A 25,212-nucleotide genomic window follows, 5' to 3' on the forward strand; every position below is an offset into this window, starting at 1 on the left:
GTGGTCCAAGCAGTGAGACCAGGGAACTTTCTAGCTTGCACAAGAAAACTGACTAGTAGGAACTGAAAAGTGGTACCAACATTCAGTATCTCTCAGAAATTCAACTGCAGAGAATTTTGGTGAGATATCCTTTTTGAACTCTCTAGGTAACTAAGGCTCTAAACCCTCCCCTCTGTGAAGATGCTTTTAAACAGTTTGAATATGCCATGACTGTCCTGAAACTCACGTTTTGTTTTACCTTCTGCCTGTATTAGCCAAAAAGATAGTTTGATAAGCATTTCTCTGCTCCCACATACTATCAGTTGAAAAATGTTAGATATGTGGGGACAGACAGACACACACCTGGCGTTTAGCTTTCAGGCACACCTTGAAAAGTAAGTCCTTGTCTACATGTCTGTTTTCCTTCCCTGAGCAATATCTTACATTTTTTCTCATTCTTATTTTACTGCCGGCATCACCTTGTTACTGCTGTTCTTGAGACACTTGCTCAAATTAACTGGGTGATGGGTAGTAATGGAATCATTGCTTAAAAACTATTTGTAGCCACTTTTGCCTTCTAGAGGGCTTTGGAATCACTCACAACAGAAGTTAAATTTATATGGTTTCTTTTTTCTTATGGTGACTGCTGGGGTGAGAAGAAATGTAACACAGATGTTCGCTGGGGTCACTCTGCTCCTAAGCATCAGGATAGGACTGGGTCAGGTCAAATTGTGCAACTATGTTTTATGGAAAGTCCAATGCCCTCAGGGTTTTTGCAAATACATTTGTGCAAGTCACTTCTGACTCCAGTTTCCTGCTTTTGTTGAGTTCTCATTACTCTGAGTCTTGAGGCTGCTTTATCTCTGCCCTGGCTTCAAGTCAGATGTGGGAGCATTTCCTTCTCCTTTATTTTATGTCTTCCCTGTCCTTCTACTGCTCATAAGAGGCAGCTGTGAATACAAGAAATGCACTGAGTTTTGGGGTTACATAGTGAAGGGAGGGAGCATATACTAAACAGATAGCTGGGAATTGGAAATTAAATTTTTCTGGCCTCGTAAAGTTCCTTGACCATTGTATCCGAATCAAGCTTTGACTTCTGACCTCTCTCTACATAACCCTCTCTTTACCCCACCTTCTGTCCCAACAGCACAGATAATCATCTCAGTTCAACATGCAGAAAAAATGCAGCTCTCTTTGAACTGGACTATGATTTCTCTTGGTACATGTACTGTGAGCACTTGAAAACAGTGTATATTCTGTTGATGTTGAATGGAGTGTTTTATAAATGTCAATTAGATCATGTTTTTTTTTTTTTTTAACGTTTATTTATTTTTGAGACAGAGAGAGACAGAGCATGAACAGGGGAGGAGCAGAGAGAGAGGGAGACACAGAATCTGAAACGGGCTCCAGGCTCTGAGCTGTCAGCACAGAGCCCGACGCGGGGCTCGAACTCACGGACTGTGAGATCATGACCTGAGCCGAAGTCGGACGCTTAACCGACTGAGCCACCCAGGCGCCCCAATGAGATCAAGTTTAACAGTGTTCAAATCTTCCGTGTCCTTACTGTTTTTTGGTCTACTTATTCAATCAGTTGTTGAAAAGGGGTAATAAAACATCTAACTAAACTGTTGGATTTGTTTCTTTTTGTGTTTCCCACTGGGTTTTGCCTCATGTATTTTGAGGCTCAGCTCTTAGGTGTATAAATGTCTTAACATTCTTATCTCTTCTTGATTAACTGGCCCCTTTATCATTATGAAACGACTTTCTTTAGCCCTGCTGAAATCCTTTGGTCTGAAATCCTATCTTGTGTAATACCAATACTGTCACTCCATCTTTCTTTCTATTAGGGTAAGCATGGTGCTGTTAAAACCTTAAACTGCACCACTATCATCAGCGTGGCCTATCCGTTATAATCCATAAACCTAGATTAACACGTCATTATCACCAATGTCCGTAGTTTATAGTAGAGTTCACTCTTGGTGTATATATTCCGTGTGTTTTAACAGGTGTATAATGTCAAATATCCATGCGTATAATATAGAGAATAGTTTTACTGCTCTAAAAAATCATCTGTGTTCTGCCTTTTCATACCTTCACCCTTCCCTGGGCCCCTGGCAACCACTGATCTTTTTACCCCACAGTTTTGCCTTTACCAGAATGTCACAGAGTTGGAATCGTATAACATGTATCTTTTCTAGTTTGAATCTTTCACTTAGCAATATACATTTAAAGCTCTTCCATGTTTTTTTTCATGGCTGATAGCTCACCTATTTTTAGTGTTGAATAATCTGTTGTCTGAATGTACCACAGCCTATCCATTTACCTACTGAAGGAGATCGCACTTGCTTTCAGGTGTTGGCAATTATGAATACAACTATAAATCTGTGTGCAGGTTGTTGTGTGGCTGTGAGTTTTCAGTTCATCTGCATAAATACCAAGGAGTACAACTGCTGGATCACATGGTAAAAATATGATGAGTTTTGCAAGAAACTGCCAAACAGTTTGTACCATTTTGCATTTCTACCAGCAATGAATGAGAGTTCCCTTTATAACAGCACTCCAGCTGGTCTTAAGGGTTAATTTGCTTCAAGTTAACACACTCCTTGCTTGCTGACTTTAAGGCCCTTGATCTGTAACAGAACTAATTTACTTTCTTGGAGATTTGTAGACTGTTGGCCTTGGGGAATGAAGGAACAGAACGTTCCCAAGTCATAGGGGCCAGCAAGTCTGTTGTGCTGTTGTGCTGTTGAAGCCCCCTCAGCTTTCTGATTAGCCAGCACTCTTTTTTTTTTTTTTTTAATTTTTTTTTTTTTCCAACGTTTATTTATTTATTTTTGGGACAGAGAGAGACAGAGCATGAACGGGGGAGGGACAGAGAGAGGGAGACACAGAATCGGAAACAGGCTCCAGGCTCCAAGCCATCGGCCCAGAGCCTGATGCGGGGCTCGAACTCACGGACCGCGAGATCGTGACCTGGCTGAAGTCGGACGCTTAACCGACTGCGCCACCCAGGCGCCCCTAGCCCAGCACTCTTTTAGCAAAAGGTCACACAGATGACTTTATTGACCTCCCTTTGTGCATCTGTAGACCTTGCCCTCCTTTGCAGAAGAACAGAGTACTCTCACACAACCCCTGGGTACCAAGGAACTAGAACTTCTTGTGCAACTTCTGAGCACTGAGATAACTCTGTAGCTGGCATCATCGAATCTGCATGTAATCAAGAAATGTCAGAGACCTGTGCACTCCTTTAATTGATTAAAGCCCTTTAAAAATCTCGGCACCAGGCAGAAACTTTGGAGTTGGACTTTGGACAAGAGTCTGCCTTCTCCCTAGGTGGCCAGCCTCTTGATAAAGCTCATATTCCGTTCCAGTCAAAGCTTGTCTCTTGAGTATTGGCCTTTTGAGTGACAAGCATAGCTCATTTATTGGGTTTTGGTAACACTATCGCTCCACATCCTTGTCGGCATTTGGTGTGGTCAGTGTTTTGGATTGCAGCCATTTTAATAGGTATGTGGTAGTAGTTCAGTGTTATTTAAATTTGCATTTTCCTAATGAGATATTATGTTGAGTGTCCCTTCATATGTTTATTTTCATCTGCATATCTTCTTTGGTGAGGTATCTGGTAAGTCTCTTGCTCATTTTTTTAATCAGGTTGTTCATTTCCTTATTGTTGAGTTTTAAGAATTCTTTGTGTATTTTAGATAATAATCCTATATCAGATGTGTCTTTTGCAAATATTTTCTCCAAGTCTGTGACTTGTTTTCTCATTCTCTTGACCTTGTCTTTTGCAGAGGAGAGCTTTGAATTTTAATAAAGTCCAGCTTTTCAACTATTTTTTTCATAGATGACAATACGGTTTTTAAGGGAAAGAATGTCATATTTGTATTTCTGTCTTCTGCTTCTGGCCAGTGACTGGCGCATTTTAGACACTTAGTGTTGAATGAGTGAGTGAATGCCCTGTTCCAATAATCATCTATTTAAAACAGGATCACCCACATTATTATATTAATAACGAAGTTTAATAGATTAACAAACAAAAAGAGTAATAACAAGTGATTGGCTATTTGCTTATCAAGCTGATTCAGCTCTGATATTTGTACATCTTGCTATCTACTTTCCTCCATGAGTTATACTAGAATGTTTATTATGTTTACCAATTGTCCCTACTTCAGATATGAAAAACTTTCTGTTAATCACAGGAAACCTCTAAACTTCTGGTGTGATTTGAGTCCTGAGGATTTGTCTGTTGTTCACAAATTATCTCATTTGCTATTACCCCAAAACTATACCTAGATATGAAAGTTGCACACAAGAGTCAAATAGCATTCTCTTATTAAGTAAAATCTACTCTCTGCCTCTTCATAGTATTTTACTATAAGCATCAAAAAATGCTTGATAGTGTATCGGACGTGTTATTTTTATGAAATTAATGATGCTCAACTGTTAATTTATTTCTGAATAAATCCTAAATAATGACAAGTATATTGTGATTGAGCCCTAAACCTGAGCATGACTATTATGTAGAGATATTGAAAATATTTTTCAGACTAAAAGTGTTGTAAGATTATGAACACATTTATGTAAGTGTCTCTCAAAGCTTTAAATATTCCATTTAACAATTTCTGGAATATAAAATGAACTAAATAGGAATTGCCTAAGAGAACCAAAACTCATGGCTTTTGGATATATATAGGGGAAAATCATTTATTTTGCACCTCATTAATTAGAAATTTAAAAATATTTAGTAAGGGAGCATATTACAGCAAAACTTGGTTTTAAAGCCTTTTCTCAACACGAAATGCAGATTGCAATCTACCTAAGACTGTAAAATTACTGTGACATATAATATTAACAAATGATTTCAATCTATACATTCTTGAAATTTACTAATAAGCAACACTAACTCTGTCTGCACTGTAATTCCTTAAGGATATTCAATAATTTATACGTTTCTTCATTTCCCCATTTAAACTGACTTTTCTCCTAGTTAACTTGAATTTGTGATTAAATGTATTTGACTTTTTAATGTGAATTTACTTTTTACAGTGTTATCCAAATATAAGTTTCGACACTATTTACTGTCACTAAAAGAATAAAGGATGCACGTGTGTCTATTGTAAGTCACTTTTCTTTACTGACCACTTTCTGCGTGCTAGGCACTGCAGAATATAGTTGAGGGGACACAAGGATGAATTAGAGGGTCTGATTTTTATTCTTTATATTCAAGTAGCTAATAATCTAACCAGCTCAGACAGTTCTACACAAATAACTGCGATGCTAGGCAGATGTTAGGAAGGAGTTCTAAATAACACAAAGAGATCATCTCAGGGTCAATTAACAAGTACTTTGTATATGAAACCACGAATCATCAATAGTCTTTAAAGACATATAGTATTACTCATGAATGGGTTTTTCATTATTAGAAAACAAACTCTGCATATGCAATATTTGCAAACAATAGAATCATAGCTATTAACCAATTTTAACTCTTAAAATATTTTTTAACACATTTCATATAGTACTACTATATTTAACCTTTTGGTGACTATTACATTATAATCATTTGTCATTGTATAGTGCTACCATCAGAGGCCAGTGAAATATAGCAAGTTGCTTACTCCACGCTAAATGGCCACAGACTGGTCTACTCTTGGAGCCCTGATTTCTGCTTTCTAAAACCTTTTTTCTTTCACATTCCTTTTTATCTGTCATCACAGCTTGCTGCCATTAACGTGCATGTCTCAAAATGAGGTCCTGTCTGCAGCCAGCTTATTACTTCTAATTTGCTTTTAGGCAGTAAACCAGTTAACCAAGCTTGTTAGAAATTTCTAAAATAAGAGTTAATTAAATCTGATTAGGACTTCCCTAGGAATGAAATGTATGAGCTTTAATGGATGTATTTCTTGGTAGTTAATATATAATGGATAACTAATCATTTATTTGCATTTTCACTTATTATTTCACATTTAGCTTTATACTCAAGCCCAACATTATAGCTTTTCTGTTCAATATTTATAATATCCATGGAAATATCTTTCATGAAAACCTAATAGCACATTTATACGTCTGTCACTTGATTACTTTTTTTTAAATTTTATTTCAGCAAAAATGAACAATCTCAAGTCATTATATTGGTTCCAGTCAAAGCTGGTATTAATAGCTACAAGTATATTGCTTAAATATTCCAAGCATGGAATATTATACCAGGTGCGGGGAGGTTAAACATGAGCAGCAATATGGTTGAAAAATTCTCTTATTTCAAATTTATGAGGCTAAAAATGCCGTGTGGAATTCTGCTAATTTTCCTTCTTAATCACATGATTATAACTACCATAATTAGTGCAAAGTCTAAACGAGAGCCATTTATTGAGAATTCCTATAAGAGCAGATGTTATTTTGTGTGTGGGGGGGGAGGGGTGTTGAATTGTTTGCATGACTAAATGTCGATCATAGAGTTTTCCTACCTAATAACTAAGAACAGTGGTTCTTCCAAGTATTAGCAGAATGCCTATTCTGTTGGTAATGTCTACCAGTTCATAGCGAGCCACCGTGGACTGGTTATTTTTGGATTTGGAAGTTCTTTGATTCTGATGAATTATAATTTCTAAGTATATGTTTTGAAAGTTGAATTAACAAAATGAATTTCTATTTACATAGTGAGATCCTCGGTTCTTCCCAACCATGAAATATTAGTACTTCTCACAGTTTGGGCCTCAGCATTTAAATCATATCTCAACTTTTCTTAGGTGATCTCACCAATTAATACTTTGCTTCAATTATCATCCATCTGGTGAGGACTTCACCCTTTGGAATTTTGGACCCATTACACAACTACCTTTTGGGCATTTCTTTTTTCTTTTTTTTTTTTTTTTCATATATGAAATTTATTGTCAAATTGGTTTCCATACCCTTTTGGACATTTCTATATGAGTGTATTTCAAATTCAATATATTGAAAACTAAACTCATAATTTTTTCATGCCAACCCTTGCTCCCACACTGGTGTTCCTGCCAATTAGCAGTCCAGGTTCCGAATGTGAAATCATTCTTTACTGATCTTTTCACACCACCACCACCCCACCAAGCAAGAACAAAGTCCTGATTACTAAAGTTTAATAAATGCTTGAAAATCTACTTCTCTCCATTCATCTGCCAAATCCTTAGTACAGAACATTACCTTTAACTTGAATATTGTCACAGCTTCCTGTTCTCTTCATTTTGAGACCTCTTTTTCTTTTTAATTTTTTAATGTTTTTTTTTTTAATTTTTTTTTTTTAAATTTTTTCAACGTTTTTTATTTATTTTTGGGACAGAGAGAGACAGAGCATGAACGGGGGAGGGGCAGAGAGAGAGGGAGACACAGAATCGGAAACAGGCTCCAGGCTCCGAGCCATCAGCCCAGAGCCTGACGCGGGGCTCGAACTCACGGACCGTGAGATCGTGACCTGGCTGAAGTCGGACGCTTAACCGACTGCGCCACCCAGGCGCCCCTTTTTTTTTTTTAAATTTTTGACAGAGAGAGAGAGAGAGCAGGAGCAGGAGAGGGGCAGAGAGAGAGGGAGACACAGAATCGGAAGCAGGCTCCAGGCTCCGAGCTGTCAGCACAGAGCCCAACACGGGGCTCGAACTCACAGACCGCGAGATCATGACCTGAGCCGAAGTCGGACGCTCAACTGACTGAGCCACCCAGCTGCCCTGAGACCTCTTTTTCTAATAAAACATTTTTTACGCAGTTTTCTTTTTCTACTTATAAAGTTTTTAAAAACTTTTTTAAAGATAAGTTGACATACGATAAAAGTCACAGGTTTGAAATGTACAGTTTGATAAATTTTGACATATTTCTATACCTGTGAAACCATCACCACAATCAAGAAAGTAAACATATTATCCACAAAAGTTTTCTTGAGTTCCTTTTTAATCCCTCCCTCTGCCCCATCTACTATCTGATACCAAGGCAACCGCTAATCTGCCAAGGTCACTATTGATTAATTTGCATTTTCAAGGATTTTATTTATTATTTTATTTAAGTTTTTTAAAATCTTATTTATTTTGAGACAAACAGAGACGTCATGAGTGGGGGGAGGAGCAGAGAGAATCCCAAGTGGGCTCTGCACTGATATTGGGGCTTGACCTCACAAGCTGTGAGATCATGACCTGAACCAAAAACCAAGAGTCAGATGCTTAAACCAACTGAGCCACCCAGGCTACCCTTTCTAGAATTTTATATATATGGAATCATACACTATATTCTGTGGTCTGGGTTCTTTTTCACTCTTAGTTATTTTGAGATTCATCTATGTTGTTGCAAAAATCAGTAACTCGTTCTTTTTTGTTGCTGAGCAATATTTCATTGTAAGGATATACTACAGTTCAGCTATTCACCAACTGATGGACATTTTGGTTGTTTCTAGTTTTTTACTATCACCAAAAAAAGCTATGAACATTCGTGTACAAGTCTTTAGATATTTGCTGTCATCTCTCTTGGGTAAATACCTAGGGATAGAATACTGGGTCCTAAGGTAAATATATGTTTAACTTTTTATGAAACTGCCAAACTGTTTCTCAGCATTAAGTTGAATTCTAATAACTTCATACTCTTACCAACACTTGGTATGGGAAGTTCTTTTAATTTTAGATATTACTGTTATCACATTGTGATTTTAGATTGTAGTTTCCTTAATGACTAATGATATTGAACACCTTTTCATGTGCTTGTCAGTGGTACAGTTTTTGATGAAGTGTCTCTAGATTTTTTGCCCACTTGATATTAGTTCTTGCCAACTTAATAATACTGATCCTTCTGATCCATGAACACAGTTTACCTCTCCATTTATTTAGATTTTCTTTAATATCTCTTAGCATTGTTTTATATTTTTCAGCATAAAGGTCTTGCACATATTTTAATATATATATCCAAAGTGTTTCATATTTTTGATATTTTATAAATAGTATTTTTAAAAGTTTCAACTTATGATCTTTTTAGTGTATACAAATACAACTAATTTTTTAAAATTTTGATTTCATATCATATAACCCTCCTAAACTAACTTATTCACTCTAGTAGCTATTTTTTAGGTCCACAGATGACCATGCCATTTTTTTTTAAATTTTTTTTAACGTTTTTTATTTATTTTTGAGACAGAGAGAGACAGAGCATGAACGGGGGAGGGTCAGAGAGAGAGGGAGACACAGAATCGGAAGCAGGCTCCAGGCTCTGAGCCATCAGCCCAGAGCCCAACGCGGGGCTCGAACTCACGGACCGCGAGATCGTGACCTGAGCTGAAGTCGGACGCTCAACCGACTGAGCCACCCAGGCGCCCTTTTTTTTTTTTTTTTTTTTTTTTTTTCAATTTTTTTTAAGACCATGCCATTTTTAAAGAAAAACCGTTTTAATTGCTCCTTTCTAATCTGGATGCCCTTTATTTCTGTTACTTACCTTACTTAACTGGCTACAAATTCCAGTACAAAGTTGGATAGAGGGAAAACAGACTTCCTTGCTTTGTTTGTAATCTCAGTGAGGAAGGTTTTAGCCTTTCATTACTATTTATGATGTTAGCTGTAGATTTGTTATACATGCCCAATATTAGATCAAGGAATTTCTCTTGATTTCTAATTTGATAATTTATGTCAGAAAGGTGTTGAATTTTGTCCATTGCTTTTGTTGCATCTATTGATGTTCTCATGTGTTTTTTCTCTTTTGCTTATTAATACAGTAAATTTCATTGACTTTTTTTGAATGTTAAATCAACTTTGAATTCCAGGGATAAACCTCACTCAGTCATGATGTGTTATGCTTTTAATATATTATTGTATTTGGTTTACTCAAATTTTGTTAAAGACATTCACATTTATGTTCATGAGAGATATTGGTAGATAGTTTTCTTTCCCAGAAATGTGTTTATGTGGTTTCGATATTCAAATACTACTGTCTTCATAAAATGAGTTCAAAAGTTGTCTTTTCTTCACTTGTCTGGTAGAGTTTCTACAGAACTGAGATTATTTCTTAAATGTTTGGTAGAATTCCCCAGTATAGCCATCTGGACCTGGAGTTTTGTTTGTAAGAGGAGATTTACTATTTTTTTTTTAATAGATGTGGGGCTCTTCAGATTATCTATTTCTTCTTGAGTGAGCTTTGGTAGTTTGTGTCTTTCCAGGAATTCGTCCATTTCAACTCTGTTGTATTTATTAGGGTAAAGTTGTTCATAACATTCCCCTATTCTTTCAATATCTGTGTTATCTGTAGTGATGTCACTTCTAATATTGGTTATTTGTGTCTTCTCTGTTTTCCTTGACCTGTATAGACAGAGGGTTACCAGGTTGTACTGATCCTTTTAGAGAATATCTTTTGAGTTGATTGATTTTCTGTATTATTTTTCTGTGTTTTAACTTCATTGATTTTGGCTCGGATCTTGATTATTTCCTTTCCTCTGCTTCTAGAATTGCTCTTCTTCCACCACCACCCCAGCTTTATTGAAGTATAATTGTCAGATAAAAATTGTACATTTTTAAGATGTAAAATACAGTGCCGTTTTGATATATGTATATATTGTGAAATGGTGGAGCTAATTAATATATCCATCACCTTTTATTTTTCTTGTGAGAGCACTTAAGATCTGCTCTTTTAGCAAATTTCAAGTGTACAATACAGTATTATTAACTATAGTCACCAGGCTGTACATTAGATCTCTACAACCTATTTATCCCACATCACTGAAGCTTTGTACCCTTTGTCCAACATCTCCCCATCTTCTCCACACCCAGACATTGGTAGCCACCATTCTACTCTGTTTCTATCTGTTCAACACTTTTAGATCCTACATATAAGTGAGATGACAGCATTGCCCTTCTTCATTCTCTGTGACTTATTTTTCCTCCTCTGGAAGATGTAAGTATTTCTTCTATATCCCTGGCATTTTGAAATTTTACAATAGTGTAACTTGGTGTGGAAATGCTATTTTCCTGAGCATTCATATAGTACTTTTAGTTGAGAAATGCATGTTCTTCAGTTCTGGGAAATGTTACTGTATCTCTACAATAAATCAGTATTCCCTAGTACTAGTATAATTCAAATGTAGGACCTACTGGATTTATCTTTTTCTTTTCTCTTTTTTTCCAACTATGTTTTTGTTTTCTTATTTGGGACAGTTTCAACACTTTTATCTTTCAACACTTTTATTCTACTTAAATCTCATGTTCTCATCCTCTTCCATTTTTATGACTTCTTATTCTTGTTATAGATGTAATATCTTTTATCTTAGGATATAAATTATAGAATCCCGTTTTGAAGTATTCTCTTATATTTCCTCTATTCTCTTTTCTCTTCTTCCTTTTTTCTTGTCTTTTTTTTTCTTTTTTCTTTTGTCTCTGCCTTTCTGCCTTTTTATGCAGGAGGCTTCTCTCATGTGTCTGCATGTGCAGTTTTCTTGCCTCCCTGTTCATACTTGAGATTGAGGCAATAAAAGATGTATGAAAGTTCTGTGTCATGTGTGTTTATGGTGTGTGTGGTTGTGTGTGTGTGTGTGTGTGTGTGTGTGTGTGTGTGTGTTGTGGGGAGAGATGATTGTCATTTAGTTGGCTTTATGGTAGGATGATTAAGGGAAACTTGATCAATTCTTTGGGAAGTCATAACTATCCATGTCTGCATTTCTTTTCTCTAGGCTAGCTAGTTTTCCAGAAAGAAATCTGTTTCCCAGTATTCTGTGACTCAAAGAAGAGAGTTCTCACTGTTTAGGATGTAGAATTTCACTGACCTTTTTTTTTTCCTAAATGGATCTCATGTCCACCCTTCACTAAATCTTGTGGTACTGATTTTAGAGCTTTTCCACGTCCATTTCTTTTTTTTTTTTTTTTTTTTTTTAACGTTTATTTTTGAGACAGAGAGAGACAGAGCATGAATGGGGGAGGGTCAGAGAGAGAGGGAGACACAGAATCTGAAACAGGCTCCAGGCTCTGAGCTGTCAGCACAGAGCCCGACGCGGGGCTCGAACTCACAGACTGTGAGATCATGACCTGAGTTAAAATCAGACGCTTAACCGACTGAGCCACCCAGGCGCCCCTCCACGTCCATTTCTTAATGGAATAAATATCTGATCGTCCTCCAGGTTGAGAAGAATTGTATGAGCTGGAGTGGAGACTTGAGACCTAGACTCCTCATAAAAGCTTCAAATCAATGCTATTTGAAGCTACATCATTCTCCCCACAATCTCAGACACCCTTAGTCTCTGTTTTCTAAGTGTAGTGTTTCCTAAGTGTAGCATTCTCCTGTGAATCATTCTGATGCTCATTCCCATCCCTCCCTGCAGGCATTCAGACTTCAGTTTTCTCTGCACTGCATAAATACTCTTCTTGCTATCTTGCAAAGATCTATTTTCTTTCCTTGTTCTATTTCCTGTTCTTTTTTAAATTTTCCTCTTGGCTTCACACCATTCTTGTTACATTATTCCTTTTGGTAAGTTTTAGGGAGGAGTCAGTATATATCCATATGTTTGGATCTTTTGTGTTCAAGGGACAATCTCTCACATAGATCTTTCAATACTTCATCCAGAGCAATCTCTCTAAAGTGCAACTTTAACAGGAATTTAATCATTTCACTGCATAGATATTACCATGTCCTGCCATTATCTGCAGCAAAATTCCTTGCCACATCATTCAGGGCCCTTTGTGCTCCATTCTTTGCTTTATTCTGAAGCTCTGTGCTTGTGAGATGCCACACTCACGCTGTAATTGTACTAAAACCCACTCATTATTTCACTGACATGTGGCATTGAAGACTTTTTTTTTCTTTTTTACTGACATTCTCTCTGCCTGAATGCTCTTACTTCTGGACCCTTTCTAATCATGACTCAGGTAGATCAGCAAAGATGAGCATGTTTCCTATGGTATTGAAATTGTTCAGGTGCTTGTATTTCACTCTGGCTAAACTATTAGCCCTTGTGATAAAAGACTATCTTTTCATTGATTTATTCCCAGAAACTACTAAAGAACCTGGAACAGAGTAGCCAAATCCATAGGTTGACTAATAAGTAAACTTATTATTACTATAACAGAATAAACCTGGTGAATGGATAATAGTGGCATTTATTTTTAATTTGAGAGAGAGAGAGAGAACACACAAGCAGGGGAGAGGGGCAGAGGGAGAGAGAGAGAATATCTTAAGCTCAGCATGGAGCCTGATGCAGGGCTTGATCCCATGATACTGGGGTCATGACCTGAATTGAAATCAAGTGCTGGATGCTCAACTGACTGAGCCACTCAGACGCTCCAGGGGTGATATTTTAAAGGGATTCCTGTAAGATAATTTTCAGAGTTCCTCAAACTTAATTTCTAAGGCTGCATACTATAGTGTGAGTATAGTTATGATTTTTAGTTTGGTCTCTCCTAAAACATCTTCAGTTACTTAATAATATTTAAAGGTTTGATATAAAAATATTTATTTAAGTAGGGCTTTTTGAAAAAATTTCTTTTGTTTCCCTGTTTTCCCTTTTCCCCTCAACTTGTTTTACATATTACTGACAAATTATGAATTGGATCCCAGATAACCTGTTCTGGTTCAAAGATCAAGCTAATAACTTTGCAGTACACTTTTGATATATAACCTAACCTTTTAAAATACAAGACTATCCAAAAGTCAGAGAAGAAGGTGAGGTATGCTTGCAAATCACAGTAAAATTGCTCTTTACAAGCACTCCAGGGGAGAGAAAACAATAGTGCCAGGAGACAACACAAGGACTTATATCCAGTGAGATAGTTTCATGACATATTTACTTTAGAATAAAGCTAACTCTTTAGCATTCTGTGTGTGTGCACGCACGCGCGCACACACATGCAGTCATTAAAACACAAGACGTTAAAGTCAATCCTCGAGTGTTCTTTCAGTTGTCCAGAATTAGATGTCATTGCTATATAAATATGCATCTATATTAATCTATTTTCATGGGATTAGTAGAAAAGAACAGATAACTGTTTACTAATATAACATGATAAGGAAATATGATTTACTGTAGTAAGAGGAAGAATAGAATATGAGGTATCTGTTGGGGTTTGGGGATAGATAGGGAAACTGTGGAGGACGGTACATCAAATTTTACTATAATTGGCTTCTTAGCTTTTAGAAGACAATATAAAATCATAAAAGATAGTGACAGTTTTAGAGAACAAGAATATTTAAGAGGAAGAGACAAGAGTGAAAGAGGACAGAAAAAGAAATGAGAGTGGAGTGGGAGAGATCCTTTTCTTTAAAAACATACAAGGTATGGTCAATGCAGCCACATGGGAGACCTCTCCTAGAGGCAGATCTGTAGCAGTCCTGATGACTTAAATAATTTCACAGGTAATTGCTAACAACCATGAAATGCCCTTTTCACTTTTTCGTGTGTGGAGCTCAGGTTGTTCAAAATGTCCAAGTTAATTAACATGAACTCTGCTTTTTAGGTGGAGAAGGTGGATGGTCCTAATTAGCCTTGCTTAGCTGATGAGTCACATGGTCACAGAGGTTGGGACCCTTGCTTGAGGATATTCTGCAGCTCAACTGTGCAATCTGAATTGAACACAGTGTCTTGATACCCTGTAGCCTAGTTCCTCCTTCTCTGTCTCCCTCTTCTCTGTCTTTCTATCTCTCTCTGTCTCTCTCTCTCTCTCTCTCTCTCAACTGTATTCAAAACTAAGTCTATAAATGCTGAGAGAATCTTTAATCTCCAAATGAGGAATCCATTTCATTTCCAACATTCGCCAGCATTTGTAACAGATAAAGATGAACAGTTTTTTATTCCCTTCTCTATTTTCGTATTAACTTGACTCAGTTTCCCTTGAAGTGGTTTAACTCTCCGTACACAGTGGTAGGGATGGTTGAAAATTTTTTAAAAACATTTTCTGAATCTGTTTGCTTTTAGTTCTGGGATTTATTATTATTTTTTTAAATCTGTTTTGGATCGATTTGCCATTAAATCTCAAATCTGAATCTCCAATCAAGCTCACTAAACTGATTATCAATGGTCAGAGGGTCTGGTTTTCGTTGCTGGGTTTATCCCCAAGGGTTGGTTTGCTCTAGCATTTGTTCACAGGTAAAAAGTAGCCATTTGGTTCTGAAGAATAGTTTCCTTTACACATTAAAGTGATACAGGGTGGGGGGAATGTCTCCCTCTTTGTCTAGGTATTCTCCATTTCTCTAGAGTTGTACCAAGCTTCTGCCCTGGGTAGAACACTGCAGATTCTTGGGTGAACTATTACATTGTTGAGCTTGTGTTCTGTGGTCTATAATATGTTTTGGGCCACATCAAAGAGAGAGGAGCCATATGGAGTGTAACAGCTTAAACGAAAGGCAACTGAAATTGTCAGAAGAAGTTAACCCAAAGGCAGCATTGAAAGACAGGGGTCAGGGGAGGGGGCAGGAGATGTGAGCAGAGCTGAAGCAGACAACAGTGGGACATGCGTTGGGTCATAGGATAATGTTCTCTGGAGGAGAAGGATACTTTTAAGCCCTTAGAAAGAAATGCAATAAACGTTTCACAAGCCTGCCAAGAAAAGCAAGAGGTGGAAAAGTTATTTATTATCCAGAGACCTCCATATAGTTGATTTCCTCCTATACCAGGAAAGGAAAAAGTCTTTTAGCTTATCTTTATAATATGATTTTTTTTTTTTGCTTGCTGAAATTAAATTGGACTGAAGTAAGGAAGAACCGTGGACTATCAAAAGGCTCAAATAAATAACAGATGCATATTTGACTACAGCTTCACCCCTAAGCATTTGTAAAATAGACAAATCATGTAAACATTATCTGGCAGTCAGTAACTGAAAAAAAATCAAAGGTATTTAGCCACAGTTAGGTGAATATAGATTTCTTTTTTTCTGTGTAAGACCATGGTAGTTCTGGATATCAGTGTTTTCTTTCTCACTGTTTACAGTCGCAGGTTGCCTGTTTGATTCCATTTTTTCCTTTTTTTGCACTCAATGGATCATGCATTTTAAGCCAGTGAAAGGATATCTTAGTATGCCATGGGCAGGAGACTAGGTAGGTCATGGGTGGTTGGCATAATAGCAACCTTCCCAAAGTGACACTTAAGCTCAACCTTAGTAAAAGTGAGTTGGCAGAGGTAGGTGTCCCAGACAGGGGGAACTGCAGGGGCAAAGATGTCAAGATGAGAAGGTGCCCGCTGTGATGTGGGAACAGCATACAGTTCAGTGTGGCTAGACTATGCTGTTATAACTCTAAGTCACTAAAGGCTGATAAAACACAGCAAACTAAATACATGCAGTGTCCAAAATGCTTGGGATCGAGATGTGACTCTGCTGCTTCCAGGCTGTATAGCCCTGGACAATTCCAGGCTGTATAGCCCTGGACAGCCTTGGCCTGTCTAAGCCCCAGTTTTCCAATCTGTAACATGAAATGATAATTGTACCTCCCCCTGCGTGTTATTATGAAATCATTCATTTGAAGTGTTCAGAACAGTGCCTATCAGATCATAAGGGATGGGTGTGAACTCTTGACTGTAAGTAATAATCCCAGTTTTAGTATTAGTTTACCTCCCTAATTATGCATGCATGCGTGTTTTTCCATTAATGGTGATTGTTGCTAAATTACCCTGTTAGTGCTGTTTGATGGAACACCCAGTTTTCTTCTGTTGGCTCCAGGGATTTCTTTACTATTCCAATGAGATTGATGTCTGTATTACATTTGTTACTTGCGGACTAATAAAAGAGTATTATAGGCTTCACTTTGAAAAGGATTCATTGGCTGGAGTCTATGAAAGTCCTTTGTTAGTGTTTCTGTTATATGGTCCAATTAATTTAGCTGAAGAAGGGACCCATATTTTACGATTTGCAGCCCTCATAGATTTGATATTACTGAGCATCCTTGTTGGGTATAAGCTTTCTCTTGGAGTGTTCAGCCCAAATGCTGGGTTGTAATGAAAAACATAACCTCACAGAGAAGCCTGTATAGCTAGAAAACTTAGAAGCATCACCTTAAAAATATGCCTGTCTCAGTTAAGAATAAAAGGGTTACAAGTTTTGTTAGATGCAAAAAAAAAAAATAGAGGTTACATTAAAAAAAAAAGAGAGAGAGAGTGGAAATGACATGTACCTGGCAATTCTAAGGCCTTGTGTGGGGCTGCTGAAGAAAACAGTGTGATCTGAACTTGCAGCAGCTGGTCCTGCTTTGCAAAATTGAATAAAACAGAAGAGTTGTTTCTAGAAGTGAGCAGTATGGGAAGACTTTCCATAAAATCGTACCATCATCAGTTTTAAATAATGGTTATAATTAAAGTCCTTCCACCTCAGGATTGTTGGAAAGATTAGGTGATATAAAACGTGCAACATATTTTCCATAGTGCATTGAAAAACAGGAGGGCTCAATAAATGTCTCTGGTTACCACCACAGTTAGCATAGTTTGGTGATGAAATGAGGTATAGCTTGAGATTAAACTCAGTTTATTAGTGGGAGCTGTATACCAGCAGGCAATGGCTTATTCTTCTATGCTTCTGTTTCTTTGCTGAAGCCAGACATTCATTGTTATCCATCTCAGAAGGCATTGTGAGGAGTATAGAATGAACATCCAGAAAGCATATGTAGTAGGGTCTGGCCCATAGTAAGTGCTAAACTAAATATGAACTCTTAACAGCAATAATTCTGTTGCAAACAATTTACATCTGCCTGAAAAGCACAGGATTATCATACTTTTCCTTTAATTGACATTTTTAGATAAAATAGTTCTCTTGACAGTTTGCAAATTTGTAAGTTGTTGAAACTAATATCATTTGTATCTATTTAATAGTCAGATTCTATATTATTCTGTATTATTAATATTCTAATATTAACTGTTTCACACACATTACTGAACCCTTTGCTGACTTACTTTTTGGCCTTCAGAAGTATAATCCAGATTACATTTTTTTCAAGAAAACAATTCAATAGCTCTTCATTATCTCCTCTCCTTGGGGGTCTTGGTGGTGGTAGTGTAAGAAGGTGGCATTGATTATTTACTGCTTTTACATTTTATTTTGTCCGCGAAGAAACAGATGGGTTGTATGTGAGTGACACTAGTCTTAGGAGCTAAGGACACATTTTTGGTTTGTTTTTGGTATTAAAATGGCCAGGAACGCAAGGCTTCGAGAAACATTTTTTGAGACAAATTCTGCCACCCACTTTCCTCCTTTTATATAACCCCTCTTAAAAATAAACAAAAGCCTGTAGCTAAACTGTATGCTGAATCATCACAGCAGGATGTCAAAAAGGATTGAAACAATGTCAAAAATGATTGAAACTACTGGAAAGACAGAGAGTTCTGTCCCATAAACCTAGCATTCTTGTTGAGACTCTGAGGAGACTAAGTCTAATCTGTCTATGACTGGGAAATCCATAAAGAAAGAGGTGAGGAGAGATAATGTAGCCAAAGAGAAGCATTTCAGGAAGGGAGATTCTGAAATCTAGTAGCAGAGAGAATGGGGAGAACTCCCCCACATGAGAACAGGAGCTGGGACACAGATCTCTCACTATGATGATAATGGGTGAGGCGTGAAGTAGGTGGTCAGAGCTTGAGATGCTGGCTTTGCAAAAAGCAGTGAGCATCTACCCCGATACCCGGAAATTGAGTCTTCAAATTGGATCCGTTCATACATGCAGGAAAATGGCCAAGGATGAAACTATTTAGTATAACTAAAAAGACTGGCAGTGTGGGCCTCTGACACTGAGTCACAAGTGATTTGGATTCCAATCATTCATTTATTCATGAATATTTATTGAGGGACTGCTATGAATTTAGCACCATTCCTGACCCTAGATACACAGTGGAGAGAACAAAAGAGATGAGATTCCTGCCCTCATGGAGCTTATAGTCAAGTGGGATAAGACAGATAATAGGAGAACAAATGGATGGATGGGATGTTTTAGAGGATGGTAGGTACCATAAAGTAGTCACCCATCCATGTGGAGAGCCAGAAGCAGAATATTCTAGATGGGTCAGCATGTACAGGGAGCATGAGGCAGGAATGACCCGGAAGAACGCCACTGTGGCTGGACAAAATGAGAGGAGATGTGATCTAAGAGGTGGGCAGGAACAGTCACTCAGGGCTTTGCAGGCCATGGTGTGGGGTATAGATTTTATTCTAAGTGGATGAGAAGCAGAAGAGAGACATGACGTGATGCATGTCTTATGCAGCTCCCTTTAGCTCCTGGGGGCGGAGAGGCAAGAAGGGAAGCTGCCGCCCCCCCCACCCCCCGTTGGGAGACAGTGCCCATGAAGAGAGGAGGTTTTCCTAGATGTGGATGGTCTCCATGGAGATGGGCAGCAGTCAGGGACTTATGGCGCACTTTGCAGATGGACCTACAGGTCTTGACCAACTACGTGTGAACAGGAAGAGACACAAAAGTTGAAGGAAGTTTCCTGGATTTTGTACAGTGATGGCATGAACTCAGCAGACTGGATGACAGGGGACAAGAGGAAAAAGACTTTTTGGGGAAAATTAAAAGTTCTGTACAAACTGGATGACAGGGTAGAAAAGGAAAAAAAGACTTTTGGAGGCAAAAAAGAAAGGGGGGGGCCCGTATTAGCCATATTGAGTTTGAGATGCTAGTGGACAGCCAAGTGTAAATGTCGTATTTGAGGATAGATACTGGAATTTGAAGCTCAGTGGGGAGGTTGGAGATAAAAATAGAAATTTGGGAAGCATGGATGTGTAGTTGGGTTTTAAAACCATGGAGATAGTCTGCCTTTTTTTTTTTTTTTTTGAACAGACAATATCTAAACCAAAATAAACAAAACACCTGCAAAATTCCATTCCAGTCACTGTTTTACCTTCAGACTTTCAGATACCATTCTCTTTCAAGGCCATTGCTGTTAAATACATATTTCATTGGATATGTTCACATCCCCTGTTACTATCAGGAACGCCCTTCACTTCAAGTCTTGATCGGTTTCTCTATCTCTAGTTTTGTTTCTGTACCTTCAGACCCTTAGACAAAGGCAGCTGATGCTTTGTAATTCCCCCAGGCCATGAGTGTCTTAATGAGGACCCCGAAGAAGCATCCGAAGAGTTAGACAATAATTTATTTGAGCATGAGCAGAAAGATCCATATTTAGATAATTCTCTTCCCACAGCGTCATTATCTCAATACTTCTGCTGACAGCCTTAGAGATAATAGCATTCAAAATGTAAATAATGGAACAATACACATGGTAATGAGCGAGAATCAGAAAATACAGTAGTAATGAAAAAATCACAAGACAGCGATTCTAATATTGTAAATACACAAGTTTGCATTAGTGACAGATTATCTCTGTAATGCCAAGCTGAAATAATTTAGAAGCCAGTGTAACAACTGCTGAACAACATACAAGGTGTCAATCTAGTGCCAGTTAATCCATTTAGAGGATGAGGCAGGCTCTGAATAATTAGGAGTGTACGCAGATCGGGAATGGACAGGTTGCTGGAAGTAGGAGAGTGGCTGACCGTACATTAACTGACATAAAGAGTGCTTCTGGGCAGGAGCACTGGGAAATCAGAGGCAGAAAAGTATCAAAAGCCACTGACTTGGCTACAAATGCAAAAAATGTATCAAAAAAACCCCATTGTAACCACTTTGTTGAATCGCTGAAATCTGTTTCCTACAAATGGGCAAGGGCTTAATTATTTTCCAACCTTACTCTTCCAACATGCTGTGTTGGATTTCTTTTTCCGTACCCCTTGGTTTCCTTGTAGGCAGAATTCATGCTCTTCCAATATCAGAAGAGTCACATCTTATTAATCAAGACTCATGTCTTGGTAGTAAAAGTTTCAGTGTTGTCTAAATCAGTGTCGCTTTTAATGACACTCCCTTCCTGTTGTTTTTAGGCCTGACTTGCCACAGAGGGCAGCACTTGGTGTGTTCTCTCACTTCTCCTTGTTCTTCACGTCAACCCCAAATATCACTCCTGAGTTTTCCAGAGGGGAGGAGAAAGTTGACTCAAGGAAATTTTGACTTGCTGGGATTCAATGTCATTGCCTCTTAGAGCAGAGGTTCGGATGTTGGGTCCTTCATGGGACACATTTATGTGGTGACTTGGAAGCCTTCTGGGAGCTCTGACTTGGGCCATGTTCTCCTCAATCTTCTGAGATGCATGCACCCCCACTCCACCACCAGTATTATACCTCCAAGCTTCTTAATGCTGGGGTCCCTATGGCCCAACAAGCCATCTCCTTGGGTAGGATATATCCACTTCCTAATCCCTGGAATCTGAATGGTAATGGTAAATGGGCCTTTGTAGGTTTGAATAAATTAAGGATCTTGAGATGGGGAGATTAGCCTGGATTATCCAGCTGGATCCAGTGTAATTATAAGGATCTGTGTGAGAGGGGGGCCTGGAGGGTTGGAGTCATATCCAGAACATGTTAGGACAGAAGCAGATGTCAGAAAGTACAGAAGGTGCTGCACTGCTGGCTTTGAAAATGTAGGAAGGGAACATAAGCCAGGCAACATAAGTAGTTTCTAGAAGCTAGAAAAGATAAGAAACAGATTCTACCCTAGAACTCTAGAATGTAAGTGGCCCCAGAGACTCATTTTAGCCCTCCGACCTCCAGAACTTTGAGAGAATAAATCTGTGTTGTTTTAAGCCATGACATTTGTGGAATTCATTACAGTAGTAACAGGAAACCAATATAGGTACTTTCCAGATGGCTTGGGTTTTGCCTGACATCCTTTTGGGCTGGTCTTGCCAGATGATCCTTGCACAGACTGCTCCTACAAGTGTTCCACCTCCTCACCCTTCCACAATGGCTCTGGCCCATCTCCCATCTTTAGAATTCTGAAGGCAGAGGTAGGCACAAGTTTCAAGGTGCCCTGTTGCCTCCCAAACTCAAGGGAAGCATGTCAGAGTCTCCCAAGGATGTTTTCACAGTGGCATTTGAACTGCTGCTTGTGACTATTCACATTGAAGGGAAATGGGCATCTTTTTCTTATTCTTCTAATTATCACGAATAGTCTACAGAACCTTCTATACTTTCTTTAAAAGGGGAGAGTCCTCACTACACCCCACTGAGAAAAGTCAAAATGTGTCCAAGACCTGGTCGTTACTTAATCTGAAGATTCCCCCCTGGAATTGCTAGCCAGCTGTTTGTATAGGCTCTTTGGGGTATTTGGAGATGAGGACTGATTTTTGTCAACCTTTAATAATTCACATGGATGTAGTTAGCAGATTTTTATAATGTAAGGCTATTTAATGCTTTTTGTCCTGCTTAGGACTTGATTTCAAATTTCAAGGTAACAAGACAACTTCTATTTAACATATTGAACAGTTTGTAAGCTGAGTTCAAGGCTGATCTTCTAAATAAAGAGAAAGGGTGTGTATTCTTGGATTTGAAAATTCTAGGACAGTCATTTCTATTTAAAATCTGTCTATTTCTGCTTAAAATTCTTTAGTAAGTGTCTACATCTTTGGGTTAACAACCTTCAAAATACTTTAAAAATGCAGCAAAGTGGGATTATAGATAATGAGTAAGGGTTAATCTTTCTTACTATGGTGTTTAGTAAATTGATGATAGTAATATTTTTCTACTGGCTAGCACAGTGCCTGGCACTAAACAGGCATTCAGCATATGTTTGTTGAGTAACTGAATGAATAAATCAATCATTATATCCATTTGTGTCTTAATAAATAAACTACCAGCTCCTAAAATAAGATGTCATACACAGCTTGATCTGGGAAAGACTACTTAGGGGGAAGACTGAAATAAGGCATTCTTTTTGTTGTTGTTGATGTTTATTTATTTGTGAGAGAGAGAGAGAGAGAGAGAGAGAGAGAGAGAGAGAGCGCTCAAGTGGGGGGAGGGACAGAGAGAGAGGAAGGCAGAATCCAAAGCATGTTCTAGGCTCTGAGATGTCAGCACAGAGCCCGACATGGGGCTCAAACTCACAAACCATGGAATCATGACCCGAACTCACGAACCATGAGATCATGACCTGAGCCAACGTTGGAAGCTTAACCAAATGAGCCACCCAGGTGCCCCTGAAATAAGGCTATAAAAGCTATGTATATATATATAAAGCTAGCATGAAGGGTAAGGACTCTGGAATGCAGGAGGTTGGGGAAAATATGCAGGAGGGAAGTGAGAGCCTGATAAGGACCTCATTTGCTTTGGACTTTTCCTTCTTGTTTTTGACTCTGACTGTTAAGAATGTACAAATGTTCATCAACACATTTATTATGCCAAGCCTAGAGCAGTAACGAGAAGGCCTTTGGTAAAACAAAACACTAAAAATAGTTGTGTTATTTCCCCCACGAAATAAAAGACTAAATTTGGTTTCTGTCTTGATATGGGGTATTGGTATCTGGCCATTTGGGAGTCATTTCAGAAGACATTCTGTGTATCGTCATAGATAATGGAAATAGAACTCTTGGCTGAGCTTTCAGGGACCACATGGGGTCATTTGGAAGCTTTTATTTGGTTTAGTGCAGGAGGATCCATGCTCTGTATAAAAAGTGAAGCATCGTAGATGTGTTACCCATGTTTCTATCTTACCTGCATTCTGTCCTTCCATGGCATCTTACAGGTTTTGACCCTGAGATTTTTAAAAAATAAGCTGAAAATGCAATACAATAAAGGTTGCTAATAACCAAAAGTTTTAACTAGGATATTCAAAGTATTCTAACCAGTCAACACTTAGACCAAGTTCTAAATTAGAATCATAAGAATTAAATTAATGTGTAGGAACCAGGCACAGATATATAAGATTATTTTGCTTTTAAGATATTTATTTAAGTTATACTCTGAAGACAGCATTTCATTATGTTTAATACTTAATGTAAATTTTTTTCACTCACATATTTAGTTGTATCATGGAGTTTTAAATATCTGATTATATTGATAAATTTAGTGATAAAAAATTGATTCAATTTGTCATAAAAACATAGATTTGATTTATTTTTATTTTTATTTGATTTTATTTTTTTAACGTTTACTCATTTTTGAGAGACTGAGAGAGGCAGAGTGCATGCAGGGGTAGGGCAGAGAGAGAGGGAGACACAGAATCCAAAGCAGGCTCCAGGCTCTGAGCTGTCAGCATGGAGCCTGACACGGGGCTCCAACTCGAACCGTGAGATCATGACCTGAACCAAAGTTGGAAACTCAACTGACTGAGCCGCTCAGGAGCCCCTAGATTTAATGTTCTATTTCATGTCATGCTTCCTAAAATTAGTGAATGACATACTGGTATAATTTCATATTTTGGTTAGATAGATTTACCTTAGTCTATGTATACCTTACCAAGTTTAAATTATTCAAATATAGTAAAATAAACTTATGCTTAGAGTAAAGTTGAATATAACAAAAACTTTCTTTGAAAATGAAAAAAACACCCTTTGTCTTTCTTAGGTATGAGAATTACCTTGTGAACATTTATAGTGATACTTGCAAAGCACAGATGTGTTGGTTAATAAACAGTGCTGGAACCATTACTACAATGAATGAAATATTGAACTAGTTGAAGTGTATCCAGGAAGTAAGTTGTAGTGCATATTGTGATGTGCTAAGTTAAAGAATTTTTAAACTTGGCAATTACCCTTGACAGCTACATGTACTATTTAAATGAGATATTGCTCTAAATTACTAAATGTTTTACTATGGAGGCAAAAAATAAATAATTAAAGGGGCACCTGGGTGGCTCAGTCGGTTGAGTGTTCAGCTCTTAATTTTGGCTCAGGTCATGACCCCAGGGTGGTGGGGTGGAGCCCTGCATCAAGCCCTGCATCAGGCTCTGCACTGAGCATGGAGTCTGCTTAAGATTCTCTCTCTCCCTCTGCCCCTCTCCCCTGTTCATGCTCTCTCTCTCTCTCTCTCTCTCTCAAAAGTAAAAAAATGAAAAAAAATTAAGTAAGTACTTAAAGGGGTATTAAATTTGTGTAGCTATCGCTTCTCGGCCTTTTGGCTAAGATCAAGTGTAGTATCTGTTCTTATTAGTTTAAATTTGTGTAGCTGTGGGTCAACGAATGATTTCTAAATAATAGATTTTTATTTATTTATTTATTTATTTATTTTGTGGAGGAAAGAAGAGTAAGGGAAGGAGATTAAAATAAAAAAAGTGAAACAATGTACTTAGTGGGAGAGCTTGGGCCTCTCAGTAGCTGCGTGTACATGACAATTTATTACTTCTTGTGCCTTAATTTCTTCAATAATAGAGTAAATAATTCCTGCCTTCCAGGACACTTATAAAAACTAAATAATGTATATAAAGTAAACTGCTTAGTGCCTGGACTATACTTTTGGCACA

At 37.9% G+C, this 25,212-nt stretch overlaps 1 long non-coding RNA gene and 1 pseudogene across 1 annotated transcript; both read left to right on the plus strand.

The window, feature by feature from the left end:
- Positions 1–3,270: 3,270 nt before the first annotated feature.
- LOC131493034 (uncharacterized) lies at positions 3,271–7,794 on the plus strand. The gene is made up of 2 exons (XR_009252405.1): positions 3,271–3,486; positions 7,497–7,794. It is a non-coding gene; the product is annotated as an uncharacterized LOC131493034 (long non-coding RNA).
- A 17,056-nt stretch (positions 7,795–24,850) lies between these two features.
- On the plus strand, positions 24,851–24,962 carry LOC131505945 (U2 spliceosomal RNA; annotated as a pseudogene).
- The last annotated feature ends 250 nt before the right edge of the window (positions 24,963–25,212 follow it).

The sequence above is a fragment of the Neofelis nebulosa genome, chromosome 2 (genome assembly GCF_028018385.1).
Source record: "Neofelis nebulosa isolate mNeoNeb1 chromosome 2, mNeoNeb1.pri, whole genome shotgun sequence".
Lineage (NCBI taxonomy): Eukaryota > Metazoa > Chordata > Mammalia > Carnivora > Felidae > Neofelis > Neofelis nebulosa.